The 16,349-nt window shown below is 39.9% G+C and overlaps 11 non-coding genes across 11 annotated transcripts; 6 read left to right on the forward strand and 5 right to left on the reverse strand.

Moving 5' to 3' along the window:
- The first annotated feature begins 4,493 nt into the window (after nt 1-4,493).
- On the forward strand, nt 4,494-4,575 carry trnas-gcu (transfer RNA serine (anticodon GCU)). The gene has a single exon. It is a non-coding gene; the product is annotated as a tRNA-Ser (tRNA).
- A 1,503-nt stretch (nt 4,576-6,078) lies between these two features.
- Nucleotides 6,079-6,169, forward strand: trnar-ucu (transfer RNA arginine (anticodon UCU)). The gene is given in 2 exon segments: nt 6,079-6,115; nt 6,134-6,169. It is a non-coding gene; the product is annotated as a tRNA-Arg (tRNA).
- A 436-nt stretch (nt 6,170-6,605) lies between these two features.
- Nucleotides 6,606-6,687, forward strand: trnas-gcu (transfer RNA serine (anticodon GCU)). The gene has a single exon. It is a non-coding gene; the product is annotated as a tRNA-Ser (tRNA).
- A 169-nt stretch (nt 6,688-6,856) lies between these two features.
- On the reverse strand, nt 6,857-6,930 carry trnat-agu (transfer RNA threonine (anticodon AGU)). Its single transcript has one exon. It is a non-coding gene; the product is annotated as a tRNA-Thr (tRNA).
- A 264-nt stretch (nt 6,931-7,194) lies between these two features.
- trnaq-cug (transfer RNA glutamine (anticodon CUG)) lies at nt 7,195-7,266 on the reverse strand. The gene has a single exon. It is a non-coding gene; the product is annotated as a tRNA-Gln (tRNA).
- Nucleotides 7,267-10,687: 3,421 nt separating this feature from the next.
- Nucleotides 10,688-10,769, forward strand: trnas-gcu (transfer RNA serine (anticodon GCU)). Its single transcript has one exon. It is a non-coding gene; the product is annotated as a tRNA-Ser (tRNA).
- A 187-nt stretch (nt 10,770-10,956) lies between these two features.
- trnat-agu (transfer RNA threonine (anticodon AGU)) lies at nt 10,957-11,030 on the reverse strand. The gene has a single exon. It is a non-coding gene; the product is annotated as a tRNA-Thr (tRNA).
- Nucleotides 11,031-11,295: 265 nt separating this feature from the next.
- trnaq-cug (transfer RNA glutamine (anticodon CUG)) lies at nt 11,296-11,367 on the reverse strand. Its single transcript has one exon. It is a non-coding gene; the product is annotated as a tRNA-Gln (tRNA).
- Nucleotides 11,368-11,889: 522 nt separating this feature from the next.
- On the forward strand, nt 11,890-11,962 carry trnak-uuu (transfer RNA lysine (anticodon UUU)). The gene has a single exon. It is a non-coding gene; the product is annotated as a tRNA-Lys (tRNA).
- A 2,935-nt stretch (nt 11,963-14,897) lies between these two features.
- Nucleotides 14,898-14,979, forward strand: trnas-gcu (transfer RNA serine (anticodon GCU)). Its single transcript has one exon. It is a non-coding gene; the product is annotated as a tRNA-Ser (tRNA).
- Nucleotides 14,980-15,082: 103 nt separating this feature from the next.
- Nucleotides 15,083-15,156, reverse strand: trnat-ugu (transfer RNA threonine (anticodon UGU)). The gene has a single exon. It is a non-coding gene; the product is annotated as a tRNA-Thr (tRNA).
- Nucleotides 15,157-16,349: the final 1,193 nt, after the last annotated feature.

A 16,349-nucleotide genomic window follows, 5' to 3' on the forward strand; every position in this document is an offset into this window, starting at 1 on the left:
CCACTGGTTCCCTATCGCTGCTCGCATACAATTCAAAACTCTTGTTCGCGCCTATCGCTGTCTCGACCTTTCTGCTCCCTCCTATCTCCAGACTATCATTTCTCCCTACACCCCCACCTCGCCCCCTCCGCTCCTCCACCACCTTCAGATTAGCTGTACCATTTTGAATAAAAAGGCGCCCCCAAAGCATTCAACCTCGCAAGCACCTGCCTGCGTCTTTGTCAGCTACCTGGTCTGGGAACGTCACCACCCAGCATAACTGAATTACTAGCTCCACATTTGTTTCAGTAGCTTACACAGTAGCTGGTTGCAGAACATTGAAAGGACATTCATGTGAACGTGACAAAAACGTGCTCATAAAAACCTCTAGACAAGTTTCGCCTTAAAATTCCCACTGCTCTTATAACTTCTCTTATCCGTATATTTTTTAAGATCTATAAAGTGTCTTTATATAAAGAGCCCGCTGGTGATCTGCCGACCTGGTTTAGGTTTCTCTTATGTTGATAACATTGCACCGCTGTGCTTTATGGTACTGGCATTTACTTATCATTTATAAAGACACTTTAGCTGTAATTGACCAATCAGCTGCTTCCCCTAATGACTGACATGCTTTAAGTCTGGTGATGTGTAGACCCTGAAGACGAGGTGAAAAAAACTGAAGCTACCTGGAAGTAAGGCATACAAACTGAGAAGTCCCTTTAACCAAGTACAGAACCAGATTTATGAAAAAGAAAATGCATTTTGCTAAAACGTGTTTTTCAACCAACAGGTAGGAATATTTTTTTTCAGCTGCAGGCACTGTAAAGCCTTGATTAGAATTGTAACTGGGGGCCCTTTGGAGTAATGGCCACAGCTAAGTCAGGCTGGTACTCCCCTCTTGTTCAATTAGGAAAGGAAACCACTATATAACAAAGCAGTATGGCTGTTTAACTGCCTTGACTAGAAAGCATGTGCAAGATGTTTAGTATAAATATACAGTCTCTAGAAGTCATTCTCAAAGTTCAGTACCTGCTTGGAAGTAAACTTCAGGGAAAAGATTGTTTGCCTTCTTTGGAGTTCTGTTTGGCATGTGTTGGAATGCATAATCCTTTCACATTAGAATTGCACCACAAAATAGCGGTTACCCTTTTAAGGACTGGTAAAAAAATATCCCTGCTGGTCACAATTTTTTATTTAAATTTTAAGAAATTGAAAAACAGTTTGTGTCAACTCGAGAAGGAGTTTGAGAAGCTGCCCCTCCAAAACCTTGAAAAAACATATTTGCGTTATAAAATAGATATATAGATAGGAAACGTATTGTGGTACAACAAATCTTGCAAAGGACTCACTTTAGCAATTTTGAAAACAGAGCCATCATTTATTTTGTTAGTGTGTTGCTTACTGCTCTGCAGAATATGATTATGATACTCTTCTTCTCCTCTTTTCCCTCCTCTTCTCAAGGCTGGATGTTTTGAGAGCATTGCTTCCTTGCTAGATAACAGAGCAGCCTGCCTGCTTTTACCTGTCCCAGCCCAAGGCACAGTATTTTTTTTAACACAGATAATACTGACAGTAAACACACAACACAGACTATATAAATAGATCAAAGCATGTATTTCACTTGTATCTCAGTTTCTATAAAGCTCTTACCCCCACTCTATTTGCTTAGGATGCATCTTGGTATTCTTGAATAGATAATCGGCTTCAAATATATGAAACTGTTTTTAATGAGCAAGTCAAGTTTCAGTCTGGACAACTGTTGTGATTAAAAACAGAATGTGTATTTTTATTACAGAATAAAAACAGTTGCCATCAGCATGAATCACTGCATTTTGACTTGCTTGCTTTTGTCGTTCGGGCTGTTTCAAATTGTGATTTACATTTCTCAGCCAGTGCCCGACTGCCAACTCCCCTGGCGAGGCTGGAAATGAGGTTAGATGGGAGGAGGTAAACTCAGAGAAAGGTACTTCTATAATGAAGCTTGACGTGAATGTGGGAGCTACCTCTTTAGTCCAATGGCTGCTTGACTTTTGCAATGGTTACAAGGATCGTCCTGTCAATCAAATTCAGATAATAATTATTATGATGTATTTATTTGGCAGGTAACCTAACCTTGTGCCTTATTACCAACCAAATACATTTTTCTGTGAACTGTGGGCTATTGAGTTTTTCCTTCACATCTTTTTTTAATTAGATTTGTTTATGGTAATATTAAACAAAGTGAATTGAATCTGAAATTGTGGCATATTTTACAGGATTCCTATGCACCACAAAACAACAAGGGTGGTTGAATACATTTTTGTGTCTCCGTATACCTTGTAAAAGCAAAATAAAAAAATAAAAAAAAAATTGCAGTTGCTAACCGTCATTTTTGGATTTGTTATTTTAATGAAAAAAGAAACTCAAAACATTTCTAAGGCCAGCTGATACGTTGTTCCAAACAAACACTGCAGGGAACTAAATGAGAACGGTCTGTCATTCGCAATCTGCTTACCCGCTTAAAAAAGAAAACACTTTTCTCTTTTCATAACGCTAAATAAATAGTTTTAGATTAGCTATGCTTTCACTAGTAATGTTTGTACAGCAATCCTAATTAGCCTAATCACTGATCTCCCACATTTGCGTGAATGCAACAGAAGATGTGTACAGGGTTGACTTATACCCTCAGATTGTTAAAGAATGTCCTTGTTTCATGTGAATTGGATAAACAGTTCTCTGTACAACCTTGTAACATACTTGCGCCTCCATTTGCTTGGAATATGCATCTCCTTCATGGCATAATAAACATGTGATATACCATTTACTGCATGGGAATGTTGTGGTCTCCCTTTCAAGCAATGCCTTGTTATAACAAGTCCATTCCTCAGTTGAACAATACTTATTAAACTCTTTATCTCACGGAGGGTGTAAGGGTACACTCACAGCTATTCAAGCACAGTCTCTCTCAGCAGTATGTGGCTCTGTGACTTGAAAACAAGGTGACCTAGGGGTTAGCTGAAATGTGAAAGAAGTAAGGCTTGCTTGGTAAAGTCCCTTCAATCTGGGTCACGAGGCAATGACCTGAAAAGCACACAGCTCTAAAAAAATGCTCTTTTAAATATTCTGGGGATAGAAAAGCATGCCAGACACAGAGAGAGGGTAGGATTCGGATTCTTTTTAACGAAATAACTCGAGATATGCAGCAAAATAATTCTGGTTCCATTCCATGGGCAGTCCTGTACCTTTAAAAAAACAAGAGTGTATAGATACGTGCAATATACAATGCAATGTTATGCAATTATTTTAATAGACTTTAACATTAGTGTTAAACATGGTTTTTAGACCTGTTTACTTGCCTTAGCAGTGTTATCACTCGCCGCTATATTTTGGTTCTTAACTTTTATATATTAAATAAGCGATAACTTCAGGGCTGGATGAGTGTACCGAAATAAGCCGACTCTCTGCTCAACACCTTGTCGAGGTCTGCTTATACTAGTGAGGAAAACTATCCCCCCCCCCCGTGTTAAACTCAACCAACCATAACTACTAGCGTTCTTGCAGTAGGGCGTTTATAAGTGAGGGTCGCCTATATATATTTACAGTTGCAGGGGGAACATGTTAGGGCCTCAGGAGCACATTCATTTCTGAGTTTACACTGCCATCTGGCGGCAGATCTGGGGAACTGATTTATCATTACCCAACCGCCCGCCATAAAACGCTTCTCACGTTCAAATAATTCAAAAAAATTAAATGGAAATATGCATTGCAAAAGCTGGCCTCTCACTTGTAACTAGCAACTGTGTAATCTTTTTTTGCGGGCAGAGAAGGTCATTCTGAAAGGGATTGCGAATGAATGTGCACAGTCTCTGAAATAATGTGTGGTGCGTTGTTCGAGCCACAGCCAATGATTAGAACTCTGTATATGTGTACATCTGACTAATTAATTGTAAGGCGGTACGAGTTAGCTGAGTGGTTAAGGTCATGCACTGCTAATTAATTCTGCTCTGCACGCGTGGATCGAAACCCGTCTTCGTTGCAACTTTGATTGAATTCTTTCGTTGTCGCTTATCTTTTCACAAAAGCGTTTATATGTGAGTTCTAGTTAAACACTGAGGTGTGATTCAAAGGTTGTGGGTTCGAGTCCCACCAGAGTCGTTGTTTTAGGCTAGCTGTAGGACCATCAAACATTAGATGTGTAAAACAAGAGCCTGCGCATCCATTTCTTTCTTTTTCTAAGTCAACTAAAGACAAACAGTACGATTCACCGGCACTTGATCTCGGATCACTGGATTCCAAATCCAGAGTGCTAACCATTACACCATGCAAAGGTTTCTAATATTTCATAATCGCTTGAGCTATCCGGTGCAGCAAGTGCTGAAACCACACCTGACGCTGCAGGTTTCTTGCTATTGTTTAAACCGCATGCACACTGGCATATAATCGCGCACTTTAGGACAGGTTTGACGACACCACCTGCACTGTGAACAGATCCTCCGTGTTTCATCCAGTTTGATACTACGTAGCAGCGCAGACAGGACGAGGTGGCCGAGTGGTTAAGGCGATGGACTGCTAATCCATTGTGCTCTGCACGCGTGGGTTCGAATCCCATCCTCGTCGCAAGTTTGATTGACTTTTTTTTCCTTGTCTCTTATCTTTTCACAAAAGTGTTTGTTTGTGAGTACATGATTATATTTGGCTGCGTTTCGAATAGCCTCCTCCAGTAACAACATGTGACACAAACGCAGCCTAAACGTTTGTGTTACGTGTGCTGAAAAATAATAACAACAGGCACCGCTGGATACAGTGCAATTACAGTGCAAAGGCAAGCAAACACACTACCTTACAATTATGTAGTTTACAACATGTAAGGAAAAACGTGCAGACAAAGCAAAACAGTTTAGATTTTAATATTACGCAGGATGACTTCAAATACAGAAACCTTGATGCATTTCCCATTTTCTTCTTCAAAAAAATTAATTCGTTTTTACATTGTGTGTCATATGCATAGGCTAAATAAATAAATAAAACAGAATAAACAAACAAACTAACAGTTTCGTTTTTATGACTGAGTTTAATTTTGGAACCTCCTGTCTTGTCTAGTGCTGTGTGTGTGTGTGTGTGTGTGTGTGTGTGTGTGTGTGTGTGTGTGTGTGTGTGTGTGTGTGTGTGTGTGTGTGTGTGTGTGTGTGTGTGTGTGTGTGTGTGAATACGAGAGAGAAATGAAACAATGTATTCTTGCGCTAAATGAGTTGCTGCTATATTAAACTATGTGACAGTGTAATGCCTGAGAAAACACGACTGAACCCTTGAAGCAATGCATCGAATTGAAGTATTTGGCTGAAACGCTGCAACTAACAGACAGCAATAGTTTGTGCAATATGAGAATTGAAACGAAATTGTGTTTTAAATAAATTTGACTATTTTACATCCCTGGCATTTTTATTGTGTGTTTGTGTTGTACTTGGTCAAGACCTAAGTCCTTCAGTGGCATATATGGCTACGATAAATTATAATTTAAACCCAGTTTAGCTTTCAAATGTGGAGCCATGCACTAAACCTGTGATTTTTAATCAATTTGCATGGCTTTTCAGTATTAGAAGGCTATATAGATTAGAACCCCTGGGGGTTATTTTTGAGTTTTACGGTTTCTTATTAATCCTTCGAGGTTTCAACGTTTATTTGTGGTGGTTTAGCCTGCTGTTTAAAAAGGTTCTTTGTATACTATTTGGAACCCCTGAAATACGGTTTCTTGGAATAACTTTTTCAAGAGTGTAAGATTTTTAAACCTCACGATTATGTTTTAGAACATTCCCGGAAGGTATAAGTAATAAATCAGACACATAACGCATGTGTAGCTCATCAATCAACAAAACCTTTATTATTAAACTTCCAGTAACAAACAATATTAAGCCATAGCAGTCAAAAAGAATGGTTATTACCCGTTCTCAGTGGGAAGTTGGGCGCGGTCTGGAGTTTCTGCGTCAAGCAGTTTTGTCTCTTAATTATTCATTAGTCATTTTAGCAGACGCTTCTATCCAAAGCGACTTCCAGACTAGTGGTGAACTATGCGTCACAGTCTCCTCCAATAGGACCTCGGTGTTATGTTTCAAGGACGGAGCAGGCTCTGTGGCGCAATGGATAGCGCGTTGGACTTCTAGTCAAACACTAAGGTGTGATTCAAAGGTTGTGGGTTCGAGTCCCACCAGAGTCGTTGTTTTAGGCTAGCTGTAGGACCCTCAAGCATTAGATGTGTAAAACAAGAGCCTGCGCATCCATTTCTTTCTTTTTCTAAGTCAACTAAAGACAAACAGTACGATTCACCGGCACTTGATCTCGGATCACTGGATTTGAAATCCAGAGTGCTAACCATTACACCATGCAACCTCCCATACTGGGCCCCCATGCAGGGACCCTCTCAACATTTCGCTTTTGTGGAAAAGGTTTCTAATATTTCATAATCGCTTGAGCTATCCGGTGCAGCAAGTGCTCAAACCACACCTGACGCTGCAGGTTTCTTGCTATTGTTTAAACCGCATGCACACTGGCATATAATCGCGCACTTTAGGACAGGTTTGACGACACCACCTGCACTGTGATCAGATCCTCCGTGTTTCATCCAGTTTGATAATGTGGAGCAGCTCAGACGGGACGAGGTGGCCGAGTGGTTAAGGCGATGGACTGCTAATCCATTGTGCTCTGCACGCGTGGGTTCGAATCCCATCCTCGTCGCAAGTTTGATTGACTTTTTTTTCCTTGTCTCTTATCTTTTCACAAAAGTGTTTGTTTGTGAGTACATGATTATATTTGGCTGCGTTTCGGATAGCCTCCTCCAGTAACAACATGTGACACAAACGCAGCCTAAACGTTTGTGTTACATGTGCTGAAAAATAATAACAACAGGCACCGCTGGGATTTGAACCCAGGATCTCCTGTTTACTAGACAGGCGCTTTAACCATCTAAGCCACGGCGCCCTGCAGCATGTCACTGAATCTGTGCCAAAGGCCTGTGAAATGAAACGGATAAGGACCACGGCGCTACTACTGCCCCTATTACAATGCACCATTCGAAAATGAAGTGGGGGAAAGTTTTGCAAATTAAACAAACATCATTCAAAAACGCGTTAGTCTTTATGAAACCATTTCCGACCTTAGACATCGGAAGTGCATTTTATTTCAACTGACCGATTGAAACATGAAATCAGGTAGTTCACTTGTTAAAAAAAAATAGTAAAACTCAGGTCCCACCGAGATTTGAACTCGGATCGCTGGATTCAGAGTCCAGAGTGCTAACCATTACACCATGGAACCGCGGTGAAGACCAGCGAGGTGGATGGGTTGTCAGCTGTCAATTGCCGCCGCTGACGACCCCTGGACCGCAAGGCGTTATCCCCATCTGCAGACAACCGTTCAACAGCATGCATTTCTCCAGGTTGAATTTAAAATGCGACGTTTTTATTTCTTAGTTCATATTGGAAACTGCTGGCAGGTCTGGCGAACTGAACTATCATTACCCAACAGCACGACATAGAACACTTGACACGTTCAAATAATACGAAAAGTATTCTTTGAAAATATATGCATTGCATATTTATATTTAAATAACAGCGGTACTGACACCACACTGTGACAGAAATAAACATTTCCTGCTTTTGCAGCGACAAAGTCTGCATTTATAGTTCAATAATCCGTTTTTTTCCGGCAAATATGGTGCAGACGCAAGTAGCCTAAACAATTGGTTAGGATACAGATTGGTTAGGATACGATTCATTGAGTGGGTTGGATTTTAATGTATTACATGTTAATGTATTAAACTGCATCAGACTTTTAATCTGAGGGTCCAGGGTTCAAGTCCCTGTTCGGGCGGTGAGTGTTTTTTAATAACTTTTTAATAAAGCGAAAGTTATTGGGCTAAACACAATGTTGTATTGTGTATATTGCCTATTTTTATCACCAAAAAGCTCCCGGAACACTGGGTTGCGAAGGTGCAAAGACGACGAAAATTATACACATAATACAACTAAGTGAGGGCATCATAACACTATTGACAAAACCCACAGAACCGACCTTTAACTGCCCATTCCGTGCAATAAAACTGTGTATTTATTTTGTTTTTATATGAGATATCTCTCTCTCTCTCTCTCTCTCTCTCTCTCTCTCTCTCTCTCTCTCTCTCTCTCTCTCTCTCTCTCTCTCTCTCTCAAATTAAAATTAAAATTCAAATTGGCTTTATTGGCATGACAATAAAAAGAATTGTGTTGCCAAAGCACATACATGGCATAACCGACTCAAATATACAGGCAAAGAATTTTTTTAAATACTAACAGTATCCCTCCTCCCTCTATATTAATACAGTAAACAGAATCCCTCCCTTCCCCTCTATATCAAACAGTACCCCCTTCCCCCCTCTATATTAAACAGAATCCCCCCTCCCTCCATTAAACAGAATCCCCCCTCCCTCTCTCTCACTATCTCTCTCTCTCTCTCACTATCTCTCTCTCTCTCTCTCTATTTGTTTTAGTATTTTAGCAGAACCATATTGATTAACATCGTTTTTCCCTTTTCTTTATGGTGGAATATAGTGAGGCCTTCTTTCTACTTTGCAGGGCAGGAGGTGATAAAGTAACAGTATTTTCACAAGTAGAACAATTGCAAAGGTCTGGAATTGCTGGTAGCCCTTAACTGTAACAGTTATATGTGATTAAAAAAATAATAATAACAGGTATATATAGCTGCAACAGTTTCACAACATTTATTTTTTGCACAACTTTTTTGTTCTTACTTACAATGATAAAAAAAATGTCTTTAAATGTATTTAACATTCATATATGTACATAGGCCTATATTTGATACAAAATGGATACAGTGCAATTACAGTGCAAAGGCAAGCAAACACACTACCTTACAATTATGTAGTTTACAACATGTAAGGAAAAACGAGCAAATAAAGCAAAACAGTTTAGATTTTAATATTACGCAGGATGACTTCAAATACAGAAACCTTGATGCATTTCCCATTTTCATCTTCAAAAAAATGAATTCGTTTTTACATTGTATGTCATATGTATAGGCTAAATAAATAAATAAAACAGAATAAACAAACAAACTAACAGTTTCGTTTTTATGTCTGAGTTTAATTTTGGAACCTCCTGTCTTGTCTAGTGGTGTGTGTGTGTGTGTGTGTGTGTGTGTGTGTGTGTGTGTGTGTGTGTGTGTGTGTGTGTGTGTGTGTGTGTGTGTGTGTGTGTGTGTGTGTGTGTGTGTGTGTGTGTGTGTGTGTGTGTGTGTGTGTGTGTGTGTGTGTGAATACGAGAGAGAAATGAAACAATGTATTCTTGCTCTAAATGAGTTGCTGCTATATTAAACTATGTGACAGTGTAATGCCTGAGAAAACACGACTGAACCCTTGAAGCAATGCATCGAATTGAAGTATTTGGCTGAAACGCTGCAACTAACAGACAGCAACAGTTTGTGCGATATGAGAATTGAAACGAAATTGTGTTTTAAATAAATTTGACTATTTTACATCCCTGCCATTTTTATTGTGTGTTTGTGTTGTACTTGGTCAAGACCTAAGTCCTTCAGTGGCATATATGGCTACGATAAATTATAATTTAAACCCAGTTTAGCTTTCAAATGTGGAGCCATGCACTAAACCTGTGATTTTTAATCAATTTGAATGGCTTTTCAGTATTAGAAGGCTATATAGATTAGAACCCCTGGGGGTTATTTTTGAGTTTTACGGTTTCTTATTAATCCTTCGAGATTTCAACGTTTATTTGTGGTGGTTTAGCCTGCTGTTTAAAAAGGTTCTTTGTATACTATTTGGAACCCCTGAAATACGGTTTCTTGGAATAACTTTTTCAAGAGTGTAAGATTTTTAAACCTCACGATTATGTTTTAGAACATTCCCGGAAGGTATAAGTAATAAATCAGACACTTAACGCACGTGTAGCTCATCAATCAACAAAACCTTTATTATTAAACTTCCAGTACCAAACAATATTAAGCCATAGCAGTCAAAACGAATGGTTATTACCCGTTCTCAGTGGGAAGTTGGGCGCGGTCTGGAGTTTCTGCGTCAAGCAGTTTTGTCTCTTAATTATTCATTAGTCATTTTAGCAGACGCTTCTATCCAAAGCGACTTCGAGACTAGGGGTGAACTATGCGTCACAGTCTCCTCCAATAGGACCTCGGTGTTGTGTTTCTAGGACGGAGCAGGCTCTGTGGCGCAATGGATAGCGCGTTGGACTTCTAGTCAAACACTGAGGTGTGATTCAAAGGTTGTGGGTTCGAGGGTTTTAGGCTAGCTGTAGGACCCTCAAACATTAGATGTGTAAAACAAGAGCCTGCGCATCCATTTCTTTCTTTTTCTAAGTGAACTAAAGACAAACAGTACGATTCACCGGCACTTGATCTCGGATCACTGGATTTGAAATGCAGAGTGCTAACCATTACACTATGCAACCTCCCATACTGGGCCCCCATGCAGGGACCCTCTCAACATTTCGCTTTTGTGGAAAAGGTTTCTAATATTTCATAATCGCTTGAGCTATCCGGTGCAGCAAGTGCTGAAACCACACCTGACGCTGCAGGTTTCTTGCTATTGTTTAAACCGCATGCACACTGGCATATAATCGCGCACTTTAGGACACGTTTGACGACACCACCTGCACTCTGAACAGATACTCCGTGTTTCATCCAGTTTGATACTGTGGAGCAGCTCAGACGGGACGAGGTGGCCGAGTGGTTAAGGCGATGGACTGCTAATCCATTGTGCTCTGCACGCGTGGGTTCGAATCCCATCCTCGTCGCAAGTTTGATTTTTTTTTTTTCCTTGTCTCATCTTTTCACAAAAGTGTTTGTTTGTGAGTATATTATATTATGAGATTTTTGTGAGATTATATTTGGCTGCGTTTCGGATAGCCTCCTCCAGTAACAACATGTGACACAAACGCAGCCTAAACGTTTGTGTTACATGTGCTGAAAAATAATAACAACAGGCACCGCTGGGATTTGAACCCAGGATCTCCTGTTTACTAGACAGGCGCTTTAACCATCTAAGCCACGGCGCCCTGCAGCATGTCACTGAGTCTGTGCCAAAGGCCTATGAAATGAAACGGATAAGGACCACGGCTTTACTACTGCCCCTATTACAATGCACCATTCGAAAATGAAGTGGGGGAAAGTTTTGCAAATTAAACAAACATCATTCAAAAACGCGTTAGTCTTTATGAAACCATTTCCGACCTTAGACATCGGAACTGCATTTTATTTCAGCTGACCGATTGAAACATGAAATCAGGTAGTTCACTTGTTTAAAAAAAAATAGTAAAAGTCAGGTCCCACCGAGATTTGAACTCGGCTCGCTGGATTCAGAGTCCAGAGTGCTAACCATTACACCATGGAACCGCGGTGAAGACCAGCGAGGTGGATGGGTTGTCAGCTGTCAATTGCCCCCGCTGACGACCCCTGGACCGCAAGGCGTTATCCCCATCTGCAGACAACCGTTCAACAGCATGCATTTCTCCAGGTTGAATTTAAAATGCGACGTTTTTATTTCTTAGTTCATATTGGAAACTGCTGGCAGGTCTGGCGAACTGAACTATCATTACCCAACCGCACGACATAGAACACTTGACACGTTCAAATAATAGGAAAAGTATTCTTTGAAAATATATGCATTGCATATTTATATTTAAATAACAGCGGTACTGACACCACACTGTGACAGAAATAAACATTTCCTGCTTTTGCAGCGACAAAGTCTGCATTTATAGTTCAATAATCCGTTTTTTTCCGGCAAATACGGTGCAGACGCAAGTAGCCTAAACAATTGGTTAGGATACAGATTGGTTAGGATACGATTCATTGAGTGGGTATGGATTTTAATGTATTACATGTTAATGTATTAAAGTGTTTCTTTTGTACTGAGCCCGGATAGCTCAGTCGGTAGAGCATCAGACTTTTAATCTGAGGGTCCAGGGTTCAAGTCCCTGTTCGGGCGGTGAGTGTTTTTTATTAACTTTTTAATAAAGCGAAAGTTATTGGGCTAAACACAATGTTGTATTGTGTATATTGCCTATTTTTATCACCAAAAAGCTCCCGGAACACTGGGTTGCGAAGGTGCAAAGACGACGAAAATTATACACATAATACAACTAAGTGAGGGCATCATAACACTATTGACAAAACCCACCGAACCGACCTTTAACTGCCCATTCCGTGCAATAAAACTGTGTATTTATTTTGTTTTTATATGATCTCTCTCTCTCTCTCTCTCTCTCTCTCTCTCTCTCTCTCTCTCTCTCTCTCTCTCTCTCTCTCTCTCTCTCTCTCTCTCTCTCTCTCTCTCTCTCAAATTCAAATTCAAATTCAAATTGGCTTTATTGGCATGACAATAAAAAGAATTGTGTTGCCAAAGCACATACATGGCATAACCGACTCAAATATACAGACAAAGAATTTTTTTAAATACTAACAGTATCCCTCCTCCCTCTATATTAATACAGTAAAACAGATTCCCTCCCTTCCCCTCTATATCAAACAGTACCCCCTTCCCCCCTCTATATTAAACAGAATCCCCCCTCCCTCCCTCTATTAAACAGAATCCCCCCTCCCTCTCTCTCACTATCTCTCTCTCTCTCTCTCTCTCTCTCTCACTATCTCTCTCTCTCTCTCTCTATATATATTTGTTTTAGTATTTTAGCAGAACCATATTGATTAACATCGTTTTTCCCTTTTCTTTATGGTGGAATATAGTGAGGCCTTCTTTCTACTTTGCAGGGCAGGAGGTGATAAAGTAACAGTATTTTCACAAGTAGAACAATTGCAAAGGTCTGGAATTGCTGGTAGCCCCTAACTGTAACAGTTATATGTGATTAAAAAAATAATAATAACACGTATATATAGCTGCAACAGTTTCACAACATTTATTTTTTGCACAACTTTTTTGTTCTTACTTACAATGATAAAAAAAGTCTTTAAATGTATTTAACATTCATATATGTACATAGCCCTATATTTGATACAAAATGGATACAGTGCAATTACAGTGCAAAGGCAAGCAAACACACTACGTTACAATTATGTAGTTTACAACATGTAAGGAAAAACGAGCAAACAAAGCAAAACAGTTTAGATTTTAATATTACGCAGGATGACTTCAAATACAGAAACCTTGATGCATTTCCCATTTTCTTCTTCAAAAAAATTAATTCGTTTTTACATTGTGTGTCATATGCATAGTCTAAATAAATAAATAAAACAGAATAAACAAACAAACTAACAGTTTCGTTTTTATGTCTGAGTTTAATTTTGGAACCTCCTGTCTTGTCTAGTGCTGTGTGTGTGTGTGTGTGTGTGTGTGTGTGTGTGTGTGTGTGTGTGTGTGTGTGTGTGTGTGTGTGTGTGTGTGTGTGTGTGTGTGTGTGTGTGTGTGTGTGTGTGTGTGTGTGTGTGTGTGTGTGTGTGTGTGTGTGTGTGTGTGTGTGTGTGTGTGTGTGTGTGTGTGAATACGAGAGAGAAATGAAACAATGTATTCTTGCTCTAAATGAGTTGCTGCTATATTAAACTATGTGACAGTGTAATGCCTGAGAAAACACGACTGAACCCTTGAAGCAATGCATCGAATTGAAGTATTTGGCTGAAACGCTGCAACTAACAGACAGCAATAGTTTGTGCAATATGAGAATTGAAACGAAATTGTGTTTTAAATAAATTTGACTATTTTACATCCCTGGCATTTTTATTGTGTGTTTGTGTTGTACTTGGTCAAGACCTAAGTCCTTCAGTGGCATATATGGCTGCGATAAATTATAATTTAAACCCAGTTTAGCTTTCAAATGTGGAGCCATGCACTAAACCTGTGATTTTTAATCAATTTGCATGGCTTTTCAGTATTAGAAGGCTATATAGATTAGAACCCCTGGGGGTTATTTTTGAGTTTTACGGTTTCTTATTAATCCTTCGAGATTTCAACGTTTATTTGTGGTGGTTTAGCCTGCTGTTTAAAAAGGTTCTTTGTATACTATTTGGAACCCCTGAAATACGGTTTCTTGGAATAACTTTTTCAAGAGTGTAAGATTTTTAAACCTCACGATTATGTTTTAGAACATTCCCGGAAGGTATAAGTAATAAATCAGACACTTAACGCATGTGTAGCTCATCAATCAACAAAACCTTTATTATTAAACTTCCAGTACCAAACAATATTAAGCCATAGCAGTCAAAACGAATGGTTATTACCCGTTCTCAGTGGGAAGTTGGGCGCGGTCTGGAGTTTCTGCGTCAAGCAGTTTTGTCTCTTAATTATTCATTAGTCATTTTAGCAGACGCTTCTATCCAAAGCGACTTCCAGAGACTAGGGGTGAACTATGCGTCACAGTCTCCTCCAATAGGACCTCGGTGTTATGTTTCTAGGACGGAGCAGGCTCTGTGGCGCAATGGATAGCGCGTTGGACTTCTAGTCAAACACTGAGGTGTGATTCAAAGGTTGTGGGTTCGAGGGTTTTAGGCTAGCTGTAGGACCCTCAAACATTAGATGTGTAAAACAAGAGCCTGCGCATCCATTTCTTTCTTTTTCTAAGTCAACTAAAGACAAACAGTACGGTTCACCGGCACTTGATCTCGGATCACTGGATTTGAAATCCAGAGTGCTAACCATTACACTATGCAACCTCCCATACTGGGCCCCCATGCAGGGACCCTCTCAACATTTCGCTTTTGTGGAAAAGGTTTCTAATATTTCATAATCGCTTGAGCTATCCGGTGCAGCAAGTGCTGAAACCACACCTGACGCTGCAGGTTTCTTGCTATTGTTTAAACCGCATGCACACTGGCATATAATCGCGCACTTTAGGACAGGTTTGACGACACCACCTGCACTGTGAACAGATCCTCCGTGTTTCATCCAGTTTGATACTGTGGAGCAGCTCAGACGGGACGAGGTGGCCGAGTGGTTAAGGCGATGGACTGCTAATCCATTGTGCTCTGCACGCGTGGGTTCGAATCCCATCCTCGTCGTAAATTGGATTGACTTTTTCTTTTCCTTGTCTCTTACCTTTTAACAAAAGTGTTTGTTTAAGCCTAAACGTTTGTGTTACATGTACTGAAAAATAATAACAACAGGCACCGCTGGGATTCGAACCCAGGATCTCCTGTTTACAAGACAGGCGCTTTAACCATATAAGCCACGGCGCCCCTACAGCAGGTCACTGAATCTGTGCCAAAGGCCTGTGAAATTAAACGGATAAGGACCACGGCATTACTACTGCCCCTATTACAATGCACCATTCGAAAATGAAGTGGGGGAAAGTTTTGCAAATTAAACAAACATCCTTCAAAAACGCGTTAGTCCTTATGAAACCATTTCCGACCTTAGACATCGGAACTGAATTTTATTTCAGCTGACCGATTGAAACATGAAATCAGGTAGTTCACTTGTTTAAAAAAAAATAGTAAAAGTCAGGTCCCATCGAGATTTGAACTCGGATCGCTGGATTCAACCATAAGTGGGACCTGTATTTAACCATAAGTTTTGATCATGTGAACTACCAAATGTCATATGTCTGGACCACAAGTGTACAATCGGTCATATAAAATACAATGCAGATTCCGGTATCTGAGGTCGAAAATGGTTTAATAACAAGTAATGTGTATTTTCAAGTGTTTCTGTTTAATTTCAGAAATGCCCTGCGCTTAATTTTAGTCCTAGATTGTAGTAGAGAATGACAGTAGTAGCGCCAATAATGTCCCTGATACGTTTCATTGCACAGGTCTCTGGCACGCATTTCTTTGTGTGTTGCAGGACGCCGTGGCTTAGATGGTTACAGCGCCTCCCTAGTAAACGGTGTCTTTGGTTATATATATTTTTTTTTCAGCACCTCAAAGTTGAGGCTGTGTTTTTGTCACATTTTGTGACTGTTGGGGAGCACCTCCAACACAGACAAATACTTTCCTGTAGTCGCAGGATAAACATTTTTGTCAAAAGAGAACGAGAAAAACTAATAATAATAATATCATAAAAATAAATAAATAAATGAAATAAAAAAAAAAAACTGCGACGAGGATACGATTGTAACCGGTATATAGTGCACTAATAATCCTACACCAAAGCTCCTGATCCAGTGCCACGTTTTCACTGCAGCCACTAGAGATGAATGGTGACCGAGTCATTTTTTACTTAATTTCTTTCATTTTCTGTTATGCAGAGAGAAATAAACGTCGCCGTCTTTCAGCAGTTGATCTCGAGTGGTATACTTTAAAAAAAAAAAAAACATCTAGAAACACCAACACAACGCAGATATAGAATAGCCGGAGTGTGAGCGCAGGCAGGGAAACAGAGAAGCGGGTTTCAGCTCTTACTAGTCAAGGAGAGACACACACAGACCGGT

Source organism: Acipenser ruthenus, chromosome 11 (genome assembly GCF_902713425.1).
Source record: "Acipenser ruthenus chromosome 11, fAciRut3.2 maternal haplotype, whole genome shotgun sequence".
Lineage (NCBI taxonomy): Eukaryota > Metazoa > Chordata > Actinopteri > Acipenseriformes > Acipenseridae > Acipenser > Acipenser ruthenus.